This window comes from Agelaius tricolor, unplaced genomic scaffold, assembly GCF_023055355.1.
Source record: "Agelaius tricolor isolate 1412-34295 unplaced genomic scaffold, bAgeTri1.0.p SCAF_5, whole genome shotgun sequence".
NCBI classification, from domain to species: Eukaryota; Metazoa; Chordata; class Aves; order Passeriformes; family Icteridae; genus Agelaius; species Agelaius tricolor.
The window spans coordinates 16616446-16632377 of NW_027269265.1; the positions used below are offsets into that span (position 1 = coordinate 16616446).

Here is a 15932-nt window from a genome sequence, read left to right on the forward strand (position 1 = left end):
AATCCTCTGGCTGCAGAAGTTGTTTGTAAGGAAGGTGTATTAACTTCTTTGAGACTTCAGCTGAAAACCACTCTGCTATTCCACTGAAATCTAAGTTGCGAAATCCTTTTTCCCTCTCAAAAGGTCTCTGCCTCAGAATACCTAATTTAGTGGTTATACAGGGAATTTGGCTATGAGATGGTGTAGGCTGTGTGCTGGACTTGTCCTGATAACACCCTGCTTTTAGGTCCTGATGGCTGAGCTCATCACTTGGCTGCTGCAATGTACCCTGGAATTAACTCTGATCATAAGTACATCACTTGATGTTAGTTTCTGCAACTAAAATATTTCATAAGTAGTGGTGTTAAATGCTTGCTTGCTCTGAAGGATTCTCAGCTGGGAGAGAGCTGGGAAAGCTATTTGGAATCATCAGCTGCTTAATTTCATGTAATTCTTCATAAACTAGGCAAGAACTTCTAAGCAATTATGTCTTCCACTTTTGTGTTTAAAGGATTTCAGTGTGCTCTGTGTGAACATAGATTCAACCTCTGAACTCCTTGATTTCTAACATGGAAGTTGGCATGTCAGTAAGTGTGCACAGGTGGTGGGATCGGGTTTCTGATGCAAAGGATCACGTGGGAGAATTCAGTCCGAATTTATTCAAAGTTGCAGCCTCCATCAGCATTCCTGCTGAAAACTTTGTTCACTGGAGCATTTGCAGAGTGAAGAAAAAGGGTCTTAATCTGTGTGAAAGTGTTTGCAGATGTAAATAATTACTCAAGATTTGTGTCAGTATTTGTACATGGGGTTTTTATTATTTCAGGTCCAGTTCCTAAAGGTTTGAGGCCCAGAGATGGTAATATAGACTCCTGCTTGTAGCTACCTTCTATAGTCTTGTGGCTACTTCTCTTTCAACAAGAAAAACACTGGGAAATTGTAATCCAATAGCATAAACAGGCTCAGCAGCAAGTGAGAAAGTCTGCGCTGCAGAGGTTCAAAACAGATGAGACAAGGCCTCGCTGGGGAATATGAGAGGTGAAGCATAGCCCAGACTAATAAATTCTCTTCATATTGGCCCTGCATGGGTCTGCTCAAGTATTTGAGCCCTGCATTTCTGGAGCTGAGAGTGCTGTGGTTTGGCAGAGCCAGCCAAAAGCCGCCCAGTTTATTAGCTTGCTCTGAGTACCGGGGGTGCCTGGAGCAGAGGCAGATAAGGAGCAGGAGCAGCTGCAGAGAACCAGGAATGAGTGAGGATGAGTGGCTGCAATGCCAGCCTGGAATGGTCAGCAGAGGAGAGGGGAGCCAACAGCAGCAGCCAGCGAGGCAGGGGAACATCACCAGCTTTGTGAGGCAAGGTTTAGTTACAGAAAGATACAGCAGAGCATGGAGCACTCTGGGCACTGGCAGGGAAGCAGGATCATGTTTGCAGCTGACAAGAAAAGAGGTAAATTGGTTTCACTGCTGATCTTCAGACTAGGTTTGTTTGCAACAAAAATCTTTCAAGGAAGGAGAGAGGTTTCTCTCCCATCCCAGCTAAAAACATCACAGGACAGTAATGCTCTCCCCATGCACACAAGATCAGGTTGTCCACATCCCTTACCATGCACAGCTGAATGCTGTGCTTATTGAAACAAACTTCCCAATTTTCAAGCAGCTGAAAAGACTGAAAGGTGTCCCAAACCTTCAGAAGAGCCACGGAGATGTGTCAATAGGCCCTCTCAAATTACAGGGCACAGTCTTGCCTGGATGAAGAAGGAAGGTCATATTGCAAACTGGTTTTTTTCCTCTAACTGCCTTGACAAAAGTACTGGTTTTAATGTCTTTTCCTTCATCAGAGAGGCAACCTGCAGTCCCAATGGACAGCTGCTGCTGCCCTGCAATCCCAGCAGCTGGAGAGCCGTTCAGGCAGGACTGGAAGTCATTGAGAGCCCCAAAAACCCTGGAGCATGACAATGCCGAGGTAACCTGATAGCAGCAAGCTGCATACAGGGGCCTTATCAGCAGTTTAACAACACACTTCTGTGAACAGTGAAAATAAAGCTGTTTGGTCGTGTAAATTAATCCAGTGAGATGCCTTGAAATGAGTGATTGATGTGCACCTCAGGAGGACTCAGATAATTCTGGAAGCACACCAGGTTACCGGTATTTCTTTAAAACAGTGACCATGCATAACCTCATGAGTTCCATTAACAGGAGACAGAGCCTCTCTGCTATGTGATACCAGTACTTGCAACTGGCTCTGAGCAGAGATGAAAAGAGATGCTTTGTCAGCTCAAAATTTATAAGTCTGTGCTTTTGGCAGAGGGTCTCTCTCCCCTTACAGTGGCTCTGGAGTTTAAGTAGCTGTGTTACATTGCATGATGACAGGCATGAAATTCTTAATTAGCAGCAGTTCTGTGGTGTCATTACATTTAAAATGAAAAATATTGTAACAGGAAAAAATAGTCTTGGTGAATGGGGAAGCCACTAAAGACTGCAAATCAAGACCTATTAGGACAACTGTGCAAAACTTCAATGACTGGAAATTTAAATGCTCTCAGAATGTAAACATTTCTTTGGGGAAATACACACTTTCCCCTAATAATCCAGCCCCACCTTTTCTTCATATTGACCTCTTGTTCCAGTTACCAAAACTAGAATCAAGGAGAAACCACCTTGACACTTACAGAACTTTTCCTTCCTGCAAAGAAATTTCCAAACCAGCACTTCCTGCTGAAAATTCTAAACCAATCAGCTGTGTGTGATCCCTAAGTTACCCTACGAACTGTGCACTCTAGTGGCAGGGGCTTCCTCACGTGTCCATGTGAAGCCTAGCACGGATCCATATTCCGACTGGACATGCCGTTTTCTAACATTGTAAAACATGAAAAAATCGCTTTTTCTCTCTAAAACAGAACCCTGGCTGTACTTCTAGCAAAGCGAGGGGCGGCTCTGGACCGACTTTGCAGGTGTCACGGTCCAGCAAGAGCCAAAGAAGAGTCCCTGGCAGCCATTTGGAGGTTTGCCCCGGCCAGTAGCTCAGGTGAGGCGGGAGAGTCCCGAGCCGCCGGGGAAACTCCCCCTGGGCGATAGCGATCGGTGAGTAAGCGCTGCCGAGCGCACCTGGCCGGGCGGGCCGCGGCAGGGCCGGCTGAAGAGGGCAGGACGGGAGAGCGGCCGTGCCCGGCTGAGGAGGGCAGGCGGGAGAGCGGCCGTGCCCCCTGAGGAGGGCAGGCGGGAGAGCGGCCGTGCCCGGCTGAGGAGGGCAGGCGGGAGAGCGGCCGTGCCCGGCTGAGGAGGGCAGGCGGGAGAGCGGCCGTGCCCGGCTGAGGAGGGCAGGACGGGAGAGCGGCCGTGCCCGCTGAGGAGGGCAGGCGGGAGAGCGGCCGTGCCCGGCTGAGGAGGGCAGGACGGGAGAGCGGCCGTGCCCGGCTGAGGAGGGCAGGACGGGAGAGCGGCCGTGCCCGGCTGAGGAGGGCAGGACGGGAGAGCGGCCGTGCCCGGCTGAGGAGGGCAGGCGGGGGAGAGCGGCAGGGCCCGGCCCGGGAGGGCAGGCGGGGGCCGGGCGGCGCGCACCGAGCGGCGGCTCCAGCGCGGGGAGAGCGGCGGCTTCGGCACCGGCTTCGGCTTCGTTCCTGTCTCGCGGCAGCTCCGGTGGGCAGAGGGGTCGGCAGCGCCATCCCAGCAGGTACCGGGCCAGGGCAGGATACCCCCGGGGGTCGCGGGCAGGGCAGCGGGGAGCCGAGCCATGCCGAGTGTCTGCGATTCCTGTCGACTTTGGGAGATGCAGGCAGGTAGTAGCTATTTTGAAGTACTGGGGAATGAAGTGCTAAGTATTCATTCAGTACTAACTGGGTAATGAAGTAGTAACTATTTTGAAGTACCGGGGAATTGACTCTTCATTCAAATTAGGTGCGAGGTTCAGTTGTACTTAGAACAGTTGTACTTCAGTTGTACTTAGAGCAGTTTCGACGCGCTATTGCTGTATGAAAATGGCCTTCTAAAATTCAAATCTTCTGTGTGAATTAGCAGCTAAGTGATGTCACAGGCCAGCGATAGCTGATTAGATCATCTTCATCTAGGCTTCAAGTAATTAGAGATGTGGTTTAGCCAAAACTCCAAAGGAAGTTGTGAATATAGCTAGACAGTTTCCCCTCTGCGTGGGATGAAATTAGCATCAGAAAACACATATTTACTGAAGTTATGTCCTGCTGTATCCACTAGCACTGCTAAAGCAGCAGGTATAATTGTAAGCTGGTTCAAGTTGTCCTGTTCACAGTTGTTTAATCCATACCATGAAGCTGGATCCTGGGTGTTTTGGATCACCCTGGTTGTTAAACAGCAATTAGAAATAAATACCATCATTAATTAAGCTGGTCTTGTAACTCTCCTTTGATGTGGATTTGATTTCTCTAGATAAGAATGAGAAGGTTGTTATTGTGACTGTTCCTACAATGCACACTTCCAGTCCGCCTGCTGTAATTGTGCAGGAAAATAACTCAGGATGTCCACGGGGCCACAGCTGTCCAGTGCCTTCCCATCTAAAAGATCCTGTGAGCACCTACACCTTGGGGCTGGACCCTTGCAGTCCCAGCCCTCAGTCTCTGACCTGTGCAGGCTCAGGTTTTTCCCAGTGATATTTGCTGAATGCATTGAGTTTTGCTGCTTTATGTGCCTTTAGTTTTTACAGTGGTGATTAGCTGGGTGTCCAAGCTGTCCAGGCATTCAGAAGTGAGGTGCACCTTGATAGGTTCTTCTTGGAGAGTCAGGAATCAGGGAATCAGGACTACTTAAAAACCGTGTAAGGGAATACATTGCCATGCCTTTTTCCCTCCCTTCCTGTTCTTTCTAGGTTGTTTCTATAGCTGTTAGACACATGTGAAGAAACAAGTTCTGATTTTGCATCCTTCATTTCTCTAGAGAGTGCTAGACCCATAGACCTTTGTGCTGTTCTGGGCTGGTGGTCTCTGGCTTCTTACTTATTAAACTGTTTCACCTTGCTTTCAGTACACAAATACTCATTAGGTGAGCTGTGATCTTACAACTCGGTGGCTAGGGCATAAATCCAGGAGTGGGGAAGTTTAATTTTTCATCCTTTTTCCAACTGTATGCTAAATATTAAAATATATATTTGCAGAATATATGAGGTTAAGCAATACTTAATTTCAAGAGAATACATACTGAAGTGTCCCTTGATTCTTGCCAATACTTATAAAAATGACACCTACTAAAAACGTTGCACCCAGAGGGTATGTTGGACTTCACAGATGTCACATGAATTCCACTGCCCTCCCCTGCATTTAATCTAGATGATGGATCCCCAGGTGATTAATTCCTCTTTCTTCTTATGCTGTGGAAAGAATGAATGTGGGCAGGATTGTTCAGTCATGTGTGTGTAGGCTATTAATTTATAATGTTGGAAAAAAAGTTTAGGCACTGGTCTCTTTTTCTTTGTCCTAAACCTCTGGCTTAGTTGTTTTCCTTGTTTGTTCTGTCACTTGTTTAGTATCTGCTGGTTGGCTTTTCACTCATCCTGCTGGTGGGTGGTTCAGTTTCAGTTGTAAGTTACTCTAAATGCACTCTCCCCAGGGCTGTGGCTTGGCTGTGAAATGGGCAGTCCTGCTCTGGCCCCCCATTTTCCCCACTGCATTCTGACCCCACCTTGTGCAGTCAGCCATTTAAATGGCTGATTTAACTCTCACAGGGAGAGTTAAAAAACTACTTATTTTTTTAAAAGAAAATAAAAAGGTTGTTTATTTTGGTCATTTGATTTTGCATCTAATCAGTGAGCTGGGCCAGCTCACTGTGCAGCTGCGTGTTTGCTGGATCCTGCAGGAGTGGCTGTTGGCAAGGCAGAGCTGCACAGCTCCCCCAGTAGCAGCCAGCCCTTTCAGCAAGTTTGGGACAGGCAGATGCAGCCCCCATGTGTGGTGGCAGAGCCAGAGGACCTGCCTTGCCAGGGCAGCCTCAGCTAGGAAACCAGACTTGGGCTGGCTTAGGCCTGTCACGTCTCTCCTATCTGCTGTGGCTTATACCAGCAGTACACTTTGACTTTGGTGAAACACTTATTGAACTTTTTTGCTTGATTAAGGTGCTATTTACTTCATTTAGTGAATTTTATGTGATGCATATCCTGATGTATTTCTCCTCTCTTTGGACTCTTGTTTAATTTTATAGAAGAACGGCTTTGTTTACCCTGAGTTGCTATCTCCCCAGATACCTTAAATCTGGTAAATATTCTCTCTAATCTAAGTAGGACAACACCCAATCTCTGTCAGCAGAGAACTTAAGATCTCATCTGTTTAAAGTGAAAGGCAGAGCAAGCTCTGACTGGAAGTAGAACAGTCTCTGTTTAAGCCATGTTGTTGTTCTAGTTAGTAATGGTGCTCAGGCTCCATCAGGAGGATTCCTTCTGCAGAGAGAAGTTAGCCTGGAAGCCTTTTGCAGCCAGCATGGATCTTCACATCTAAACTGAGAAGCCTCATGTGGGAAGAGGATCAGAACCTGGGTTTGCTTGAGCTTCTTTGTGTTCCATTATATTTTTTAATGATCTTAATACATCAAACCATGCAGAATTGGTGAGGATACTTGTCTTAAGCGTAGTATGAGTATTTGTTTGCCTGTCATTGCAGCTGACGTTTGCACTAATTCAGTGCCAAAAATAAATTATGTCGTCAATCTGGTGCTTATCTTTCCTGTAAATTGTACCCTGGTGATTTTGTTTTGAATCTTTGTTTTTCAGTGATCTAATAGCCAGACTTAAACTGGAGAGAACAGATAATTAGGTCCCAAATGAAGGGTGTTGATGTTTGGGGGGTCCTTGTGGTCACTGCAATGGCCTGAAGAGTGAGTTCTGAAGATACTCCTTTGGCAATTAAACCAGCTTTGAAAAAAGCAGTCTAGAAGGGCCATTTCCCAATGACTTTGAAACCTCCATGGCGCTCCACTAATTTGGCATCTCTGCTTTGGAGGCAGGAGCCTGGCTGTGAGCAGGGTGCTGCAGCCTGGGCAGGGGTGCCTGGCTCTGGGCCCCAGAGCCCCTGCATGGATGCAGTGCAGTGCCTCAGCTCTGGCTGAAGCATGGAGAGCCTCAGGCTGCCTGCCTTTGGTGCACAGCCTCATCATCAGAGCTGGGGGTCGCTTCTCCCTGAAGGATTGCAGCCCCTCTCTCCCCCAGAGTTCTCTGTGGGCAGAGGGGGCTGGAGGTGGCTTTGCCCACCCTGCTTGTTGAAGCTGGGTCAGGTGGTTCATGGGGCCAGAGATGGCCCAGCCCTTGACCAGGACTTGACAGGGGCTGGAGAGAGCAGAGCAATGTGAGGCTGTGGCAGAATTCTCTTTATAAAGGTCAGGCCTGCAGTGAGTGCACTGTGTTTGTACATCTTCCCATAAGGAAAGCACCTGCCATGCAGAGAGGAGGGTTAGTCAGGATGAGGTTTAAAAATCACTTGAGCAGTGCCTTTGTGGTTAGTGGTGAATTGATACAAAAGCAAGTTGCATCCTGTTTCTGAGATAAATTCTGTTGTTTAGCACTCTTAAGTGACAACAAAACATTCTCAAGACCAGTTTAATTTTGTGGTAGGGAGAAATTCTAAAAATTTTAATTCTTTGTTGGTTTTGTTGGGTTTTCTTTCTCCATGATTTACTTTTGCAGAAGGGAGTTGTTGGCCTCTAGATTGGGAGCTTTCTCTGACTTTCCCATTCAGTTCTCCATCTTCTCAGCAGTGACCAGAGTTGCAAAAAAATTTCTTCCATGAAGCCTTAATAAAACACAGAACTTCTGCCTAAATTACTCTGGCTTTCATTCTGTTCAGTGGTATATGTACTTCCAGATGTAGTTTGACCAGGGTGTGAAATCATGGGTCCAAAATCTCTTAGGAAGAGTGTTGATTTAAACTCAATAGAATTTTTTTAAAACCCATACATTTATGGTGTAGCAATTGTTCACTGTGTTGTTAAACAGTTCTGTCCTAAGGGAAAAGAGGGAACGGCAGCTTCATGCTGCCAGCTTCTGCTCTCAGGACCTCTGTCTCCTCAGAAGGGAGCAGAGCCCCACCACCATGTCCCAGACTTGTAGCAGCATTTGGCCAATAATGATTGGGATCTTAGATACTGCCATTAAATTGAGACAGTTTTGATTTCTGCTGTTTCTCCCCATGTCTGTGCAAAGTCCTTGAAAAATGCCTCTGTTACACAATGCCTGGTTACCACTCATCTGGCTGGGCAGCTGCCAGCAGCTCCAGCCAATACAGCTCTCTGAGAGGCACTGCTGGGGCTGTTATAGTGGTTCTGGGTTCCTGGTCTGGGTGGATTTCATGCAAAAAGTAATAAATAGTTGTACTTTATAAGGACAGTATCCTTCTGGACTTTTATTTCAGTGTGTGTTTAGGCAGCTTCCTGAGCTCAGTACACATGCCCTGCAGAGCCATGCTCCCAGTCTGGTTTGGATTTGAATTATTTAAGATCAGTTCCCATTTCCTGTTCTTGAGTCATTCATTTAACCTGTTTTCATATATGAAATGTACTTGAGTCACCTTTCCTTTCTTAATCTCAGACACGGTCTTCCAGCTTTTATCTCTATAGCTGACATGTTTGCTTCCTCTCACCACTGTGTAACTGGTTCTGCAGTGACAGTTTGGGGCAGAACTGCTGAACAGGGGATCCTCACCTACTGGAAACTTCATAATTGGCAGGTTTTTTGTCTTCATCATGAAACAGGATAACAATTATGTGCAAAATAACTATTAAAAAACTGCTCCATCTAAAACAAAGCAGTGATGTGTGTGCCCCATGTATATGTAAAGAAATTGTCCATCTTCATTCTTGTTTTAATGGCAATGAAACTAATTTTCCATGCAAAACTGCTTGGGTTTCCTTCCTTTTCTTTTCTTCTTTTTTTCTCCCCAAATATACAGAAGAGCTGTTTGCATTAGCTGTCTGGATGGTATATGTGTATCCATGTGTTTTCTGTATGGCTCTGTGGTCATGGCAGCAGCTGAGGAATCCTGAATGCCATTTAATGCTCTTTTTCAGTGTTGCATTGAGTTGGATTCCAAGGGCCATCTTTTCAAAACTAGACACATTTAGCCATGTTAGGGAACTCCACAGGCAGATGCTCTTGCCTAAAATACCTTCTTCTTGGCTGTCTTGTTGAAAAATGAATCCAGATGTTTCCAGTTTTGTTTGGTATCAGAGCTATAGAAGGACTGCTGACAGTTCTATTTTCATGGCTTCTTGGCATTAACAGCAGAAAGAGAAAAAATTGGATTAAAACCTGACACAGAATACATAAAGAAAGTCTTAAGTTTTAAGTTAGATTTTAAAGTAACAATTGGTGATTGTTGTGATTTGTTCCTAATCTGCTTAGAGCAAAGGACTTATCTTATGTTGAATTCTTTCCATGTTCTCATCAAAAGCCAAGTTCTTTTTTTACAGATATTTTAGTCTCTTCAGCTTTCTTTTCTGGTGTCCTGACTTCAACTCTTGCTTTGCCGTTTTCCATCTGAATCCAGAAAGGCCTGCAGTCCAACATAATGGATTTATTCTTTTGTTTACTGCCCCAATACATACAATATTGTACATTCTTGTCCAAGTCAGTGAATTTATCTTTTGTTCACAGGAACAGTGTTGTCAGATCAGTAATTGGAGGAATTGGTTGCTTGCCTAATGCAACATTAGGAAGAAACATTATATCAACTTTTACAGCCTAGAGCAGAGGGGATTTTTGGCATATTAAAATCCCAAGTTTTAAGCTTTGTCATGGGATAGATTTATAATGGGTCCTTGTTAATTAAAATATAAATCTCACACAAGAAAAACTGGTTCAGATTTACGGAAATTTTTCTTTTGGCACTTGTAAATTATATTATTAATGTTTTGCATACTGGGCTAGGATTGGATTAGGTCTACATTTGAGGGCTGCAGGTGCAAGGCTGTAGTGCTAAACCAGAGGCAGGGTGTCCCTTGGGGCCCTGTCAGAAGGACAACTTTGGATCCTGTACTCGTGCCAGGGTTTGTTCCCCTTCTCCAAGGGGTGCCTGAAAAGCAGAAGCAGTTGTTCCTGTAGCACAATAGCTCAAGCACACACACCTGCTCAGCTTTATTTTTCTTAGGGGAAGTAGGCAGGAGCAGTTAGTTCTTCTTTGTGATGTGCTCTGGTGCTCTGTGCCTGGGCTGCGTGTGCAGATGTGCTGAAAGCCTTTTGGCCTCCTCCAGGCTGGAGCCCTGGGAAGAAGCAGCTGCTGAGCTGAATGAGACCACAGCTAGATTGCACAAGTGATCTTTAGGGTTCAGCTCAGGGCCTGCATGAAGAGAGACATACATTAGATCATCTTTGTCTGGGCAGAGAAGCTGGAAAGAGAAGGCAAAGCTGGAGTGGGACACGGTATGTTCCCTCAAAAGTGTGTGTGGGAAGATGTGGCTGCTCCAGGAGAAGTTTCTGCCCTGGCACAATTAGAGCTGGACCTCATTGGCAGGAGAAGGTGCAAAGCAGCTCATGGGCTCACAGTGAGCTCTGCTTTTACTGCTATGACAACATCTAAGCTAAGAACTGATATCTGAGGTGGTTTTCTTTCCCTTGAAAGAAGCTTGCTGAAGTTAAATAGTATTTTTGTACAGTTGTCACATCCTGGGTGATAGCAGTAAAATATTAAGCACTCCTGCTGATTACAAGAGTTTTAAACTTTGCTTGCAACTGTTACCTGTAGCCCAGGTAATATTGGAGCCCAGCAAACAAGATCTTACCTGAATGCCATGGCAGACACCAAAGGGAGTGTGGAGATGCTGTCCGCAGGCTCCCACCTTCCTCATCTTTTTCACTTGCTCAAAATACAGTCAGAAGGATGCAGAGCCAATAGTGGGCTAGTAGTTTGGAATGTCAATACAGTGCTGTGAGAGCAAGAGCAAGCTTGCCTTTACAAGTGTTATTAAATGAAATATTTTCTCACCTTAGATTATCTTGTGATGTTGTTGAGACTGAGGTAGATTGTTCCTGGAGATAGTTAAAATATTAGTAGTGAAGGAAATTAGTTATTGTAACATTTTCTGAAATAAAAACATGTCTTTCTGCTAAAGTTGCTGAGTGTAGTGCAGGCATAACTTGTTGAAATCCACTGGTGTCAGAAGCTGAGGAGAGTGGGACATGGGTTCATAATGGGCCTTCTGGTCTTCAAAAGCAAAACTCTGCTTTAGCAAACTGTAAGTGAATGAGAGGAGGTTGCAGCACAGGACTGACAGCTCATACCCATGATCTGTTCCGTTCAGTTTCCTGTTTTTGTGATCATTGAGAGGAACATGTAAAATTTCCCCTGATGTGCTGCTGTGCCATCATTTACCCAGTGTGGGAAGATGCTTCCTGAGCCTGGGCAGTTGGTGGTTTGTTTGCATCATGGAGTGTGACTTTACGATCTATTTCTGTTACCTGATTCCACTGCATAACTGCTCAAACAACACTGGGAGCCTCTTTGCCCAAGGCAGGCTGTGCAATGGTTTGTCAGAAAATCTCCATCAGCTAAACTAGGTTAATGATGCATGGTCTTCTCTTCAGTTTTAAATATGCAATTACACTCTTTTTTTTAATTTGCTGGACTGGGAGAGTTTTGCATCTGTTGAACTGTTTCTAAGATGTCTCTCACAAGAATGTCTTTCTGGTTGTGTCCTTCAAAAGCCTCATAACTTCTCTTTTTCTGTTGTGTTATTTCAGCATCTTCTTTGTGATCCACTGCTTTCAGGATGAAATCCTTTTTTTTTTTCCCAGTCACAAAAAAAGAGAAAGCCTCATATTATCTTAATTTCCTTGGAAGGCAGAAGAAGTGGAATAATCTCTGCATGCAGATTTCCAGAGCTTTCATGCTCTTGCAAGAGTTGTGGCTACAAGCAGAGAAGGGGGCTGTAGGTATGCACACACCCACCCACTGGTTACTGCAAATATCACTGCTGTGGGCTTCTTCCAGAAACAGGTACAGAAAGGAGCTTCTTATCATGCACCTTGGTAGGTGTGTGTTGGCATGACATTTTTTGTTTCCTCTTTTTGTAATTCCTGCAGACATCCTGCTACTGTTCAAGTTTATAATGAATAGGAATGAAAGCTGTGTCCTCTCTTGCTCATGCTCAGGCCCACTTGAAGTACATGTCTCTCCTATGTGGGCAGTACAAGTCAGACCTGCATACAGTCCCCATAAAACTAGTAGTTTTAATTTTTTTTTTCAACTGTGGGCTTTATATTTTTGGTAAGTGTGTGTGGGTACATGTGCTGTCCTTGCTGCTGTAGTAGCAAAGTACCTGGAGGCAAATGTCTCAAAACCATTTAGGCTGTTATACTAGGGCTGGCTGGTTTTGAGACGTGGTGGCCATCAGCCACCCCTCTTCAGCTGAAGAGCTATGCTGAGAGGGGTGCACAGCTCCCAGACACTCTTCCCCAGAAGCAAAAACACAAAACAGCCGGCTGTGGAAGTTAAGCCTGGAGCAGCATCTGCACCATGAAAAGATAATCCATCTGACCTACATCAGAAGCAGCTTTTGCTATGCTTCTGTAAAACATCTGGAGAGCTGAGCTGGTGCTGTTGTGCTCTCTGAAGGATTTATATGCCTGGGACTGACTGCATCTTGTGGATCCAAAAGGCAGAAAGTCATAGAGCAGCATAAACAGGTAGCAGAGGAGGTATGAGAAACGAGGTGTTTGGCTGAAGTGTGAACGAGCAAGCTTGAGCTCACTTTCTCCAGAGGGCAGATCCTCATATGTTGCAAAGGGTCCTGGCTCCTCTGGGGTTCCTGGAGCTGTAGATGCTTATGTCATTCCAAGATCTGTCCCAAATGCTTTATAACAACTGATAATCCCTTTTTTCTGGGTATTTTGTTTTACACATCCTGCTGTGTGAGAACTTACTGCTACTAGAATTTTGCTCTGGTATGTTTCTAAAATGCAGATCTGAGAATGCATTATTATCATTTATGACTGGCAATAAATCTCAAAATGTTTGAAACCACTGGCTTAGCCAGCTTTCCCCGTTTGAGAACAGCTATTTCACCTTTGTTTCTATTGTGTAGTTATAAATGTGTTACCTGTTCAACTCCTAGGGAGCAGAGCTGTGACTAAATGCAGTAAAATTCATTGGCAACCTGCAGTCTTGTTGCAAAACACCCTTTCCTCATAAGGCAGTAAAGACCTGACATTTCTTTTCAGACTGCTTTCAGCTTTTAATATTTAATATTGCTATCATCCGTTTTCTATCATGTTCTTTTTATTTAATGAGTTGTTGAAAATATTTACTTTCTTCTCCAAACATCTCTGTCTTGTAATTGTTCTGGAGGCATTTGGAACTAAAGTCTTTGATACTCTGTTTATCTGATTTTAGCTCAGTCAAAATTTCTATCAGAGGAATCTGGAAATCATTAAGATAATTTATGTTTTCCATCTAAACCCATTAAAATAATAGTTACTATAATTCTCTAGGCTCAGTGTATGTGTGTGGTTAGGCTTTAAACTGCTGTTTCCAGGATCTTCTAATAATGTTGGCTCTCTTTTTGCCTTAGTGTGGAAGTACTCTTGCTGAGTTCCATTTGCTTATCTGACTTTGGCTTGATACTGGGAAGAGAGAAATGAAATGGCTTATTGAATTTGGTGAAAAACACCAAGAAAGAGAAAATTTGACACACGAGTGACAAGATGTGGGTTCAGTTCCCTCTTCTGCAAAGTGATTTCTCTCTATTTGTCTGAAAATGAGGGTGAATTCTCTTTCCCTCCATCCTTTTGTCCATCTAGAGTCTCAAAAATTGAGGATGTCCATGTTATGTGCATATTGCCCAACAAAAACTGACCCCAAAAAATAGAGATAGTGTCAAGGAGTCTTCTTGTTAAAATGGATGACATTGCTGGGAAGTCAGTAATTCTTTGGGATTTGGTGGTGCACCTAACAGAGGTCTCTACAGTTCTGGTTTATTTCATAAATATATTCCCAGGTAAATTCATCCTTTTAACAACTGTTAAATTATATACTGAGGATTTTTGGGTAGCAAACACCAGCAAAAAGGATCTGGCATGTGGGATAAGTTTAAACTTTGATAGAAATGTCAACTTCTGTCAAGATCATTAAATACTTGCTTAGTCTTCTACAATGTTTTTGTTTATTTTCAGTTAATAAAATATACAACAGAACCTGCTAAATTTCTTTCTCTCCCACATGGTTAAGAGAAAACTTTTGCATGCAGTGAAAGTTGTATAGATAACTGTAGGCAGCTTGGAAAATACAGATACAAGAAAATATTTTAAGTGGGAGCCAAGCTATCTAATTTACTGCCAGGATTGCTCAAACAAAAAAACCAACAATATTTATCATGGTATTTTAATTAAGTGAATTAAAACTGCTAAAAGTAATTGAGACCATCCATGTTATTGATTCCATAAAGTGCTCTAAGCAGAATGAGGGAGCACTATGTCTAAATGGCCTGTCCCTCAGCAAATGCAGTCTTTTTTTTTGTAATGTGGATGTGGTGCAAGGCTTGGGACCCAAGTGCAAGGTTTGTCACTAAAACATTACATTTGTAAGTTTAAGGAAGTGTAAACAGTGTTCTAGTCTCTTAGTCATGGAACTTTCTTCTCAAGCTCCTATAATTAAGCTAAAACTGAAACGGAGGCTCTAAGAATGTGTGTCTATATACTTTGCCATTCACTGTTGATACTGCCTTGCCTATTGCTGAAGAGCAATCTGTAATCCTAACTCTTCTTTACAGTAGGCAGTAATGAATTGCTTTATGTTTGTCTTTAGATAGAAGAAAAATGTATGAACATGTGCATATTGATAAATGGGGAAAAATGCAATGGTTAAAGACTATCACAGCTGACTTGGCATTACTGTGAAAAACATGGTCTTTTTTAATGATAGAAGAACAGGAGGTGTAGAAGTGCATTATGACTGTTAAATCCTCAATACCCATAGGAAGCCCTTTCTTTCTAGGTAAGGCACTCACCCCTGTGAAGAAAAGACAGCTGCTTCTGACAGATGATTTCTATTTGTTTCTTTGCTCACATTAATTGTTCCAGCTAAACAATTCACTACCATGAACTGAATTTTCTCTGATGCAGAAAAATGAATTTTTCTACTTTATGTAGCTAGGAAGTAGGGCAGTACTAACATTTTGGTTTGTTCACCAGCAGTAGCGAATAAATTCTATCTGGACATTTTGAGATAAAAGTCTGTTTTGCCTGTGCAAACTGCCACTGAGGCTTAGATACCATTGTTGCAAAGCTTAGAGCAAACAGAGCAGCTGTTTCAGTCCAGTTTAAACATGGTGAACAAGAGTGAAGCATATTAACTCCAGCTGTATACTGATAACAGCTGGGAAGGAAAATCACTGCAAGGGAACCCAAAGTAAATTAGCAGCCTTGGCTATCATGAGTATGACTCCAAGGGAGGAGCAGCAGTGAAAGTCTGATCATTAGAACCATGGATGATTTAATGAGAAACTCCCATGCCTCTTTTCATGCTTCTGTAAAGATGCAGAGCAGGTTCTGGAGCTGGTGGCATTGCCTCTGAAGGTTTTTGATGCAGATCTCTTCCTGTACTCACACTCATGGGCAATTTTAAGATGAAGGCAAGTACTGAGAGAAGGATTCTGTACAAAGTAATGGTCTTTGAGTTAGAGGAAGTGTCCGTAGCTTACTATCTCCACTTGACATCTACAGAATCAGAGGGGCTTTTAATGCAAGAAAAATTTGGGGGATATTACATTTATTTCCATAGACTTTGTGTGATTCTCTAGCTGTCTTTGACTATACAAAGGCTATTATGGCACTGTTCACCCTGCAGTGGAATGGTTTCTGTGTTTGTGCACGGATGCTTTTGAAATTTCTTGCTATTGAAAGAACTGAGCAAACATGTCCATTTTTCATTTTTTGCTAAAATTGCATATTTTCTCCATGCTTTCCCCCTCTATCTTACTTGTTGTCTTCCTCATCCCTTCAACCTATGTTCATGTTCTGT

The 15932-nt window shown here is 43.7% G+C and overlaps 1 protein-coding gene across 1 annotated transcript in view; it reads left to right on the plus strand.

The window, feature by feature from the left end:
- The first annotated feature begins 3123 nt into the window (after positions 1 to 3123).
- The window catches only part of TC2N (tandem C2 domains, nuclear), a 29888-nt gene continuing 17079 nt past the window's right edge, over positions 3124 to 15932 (plus strand). The window contains exon 1 of the mRNA XM_071426601.1: positions 3124 to 3646. The gene's annotated coding sequence lies outside the window, so the exon portion shown is untranslated. The remainder of the gene's footprint in view (positions 3647 to 15932) is intronic.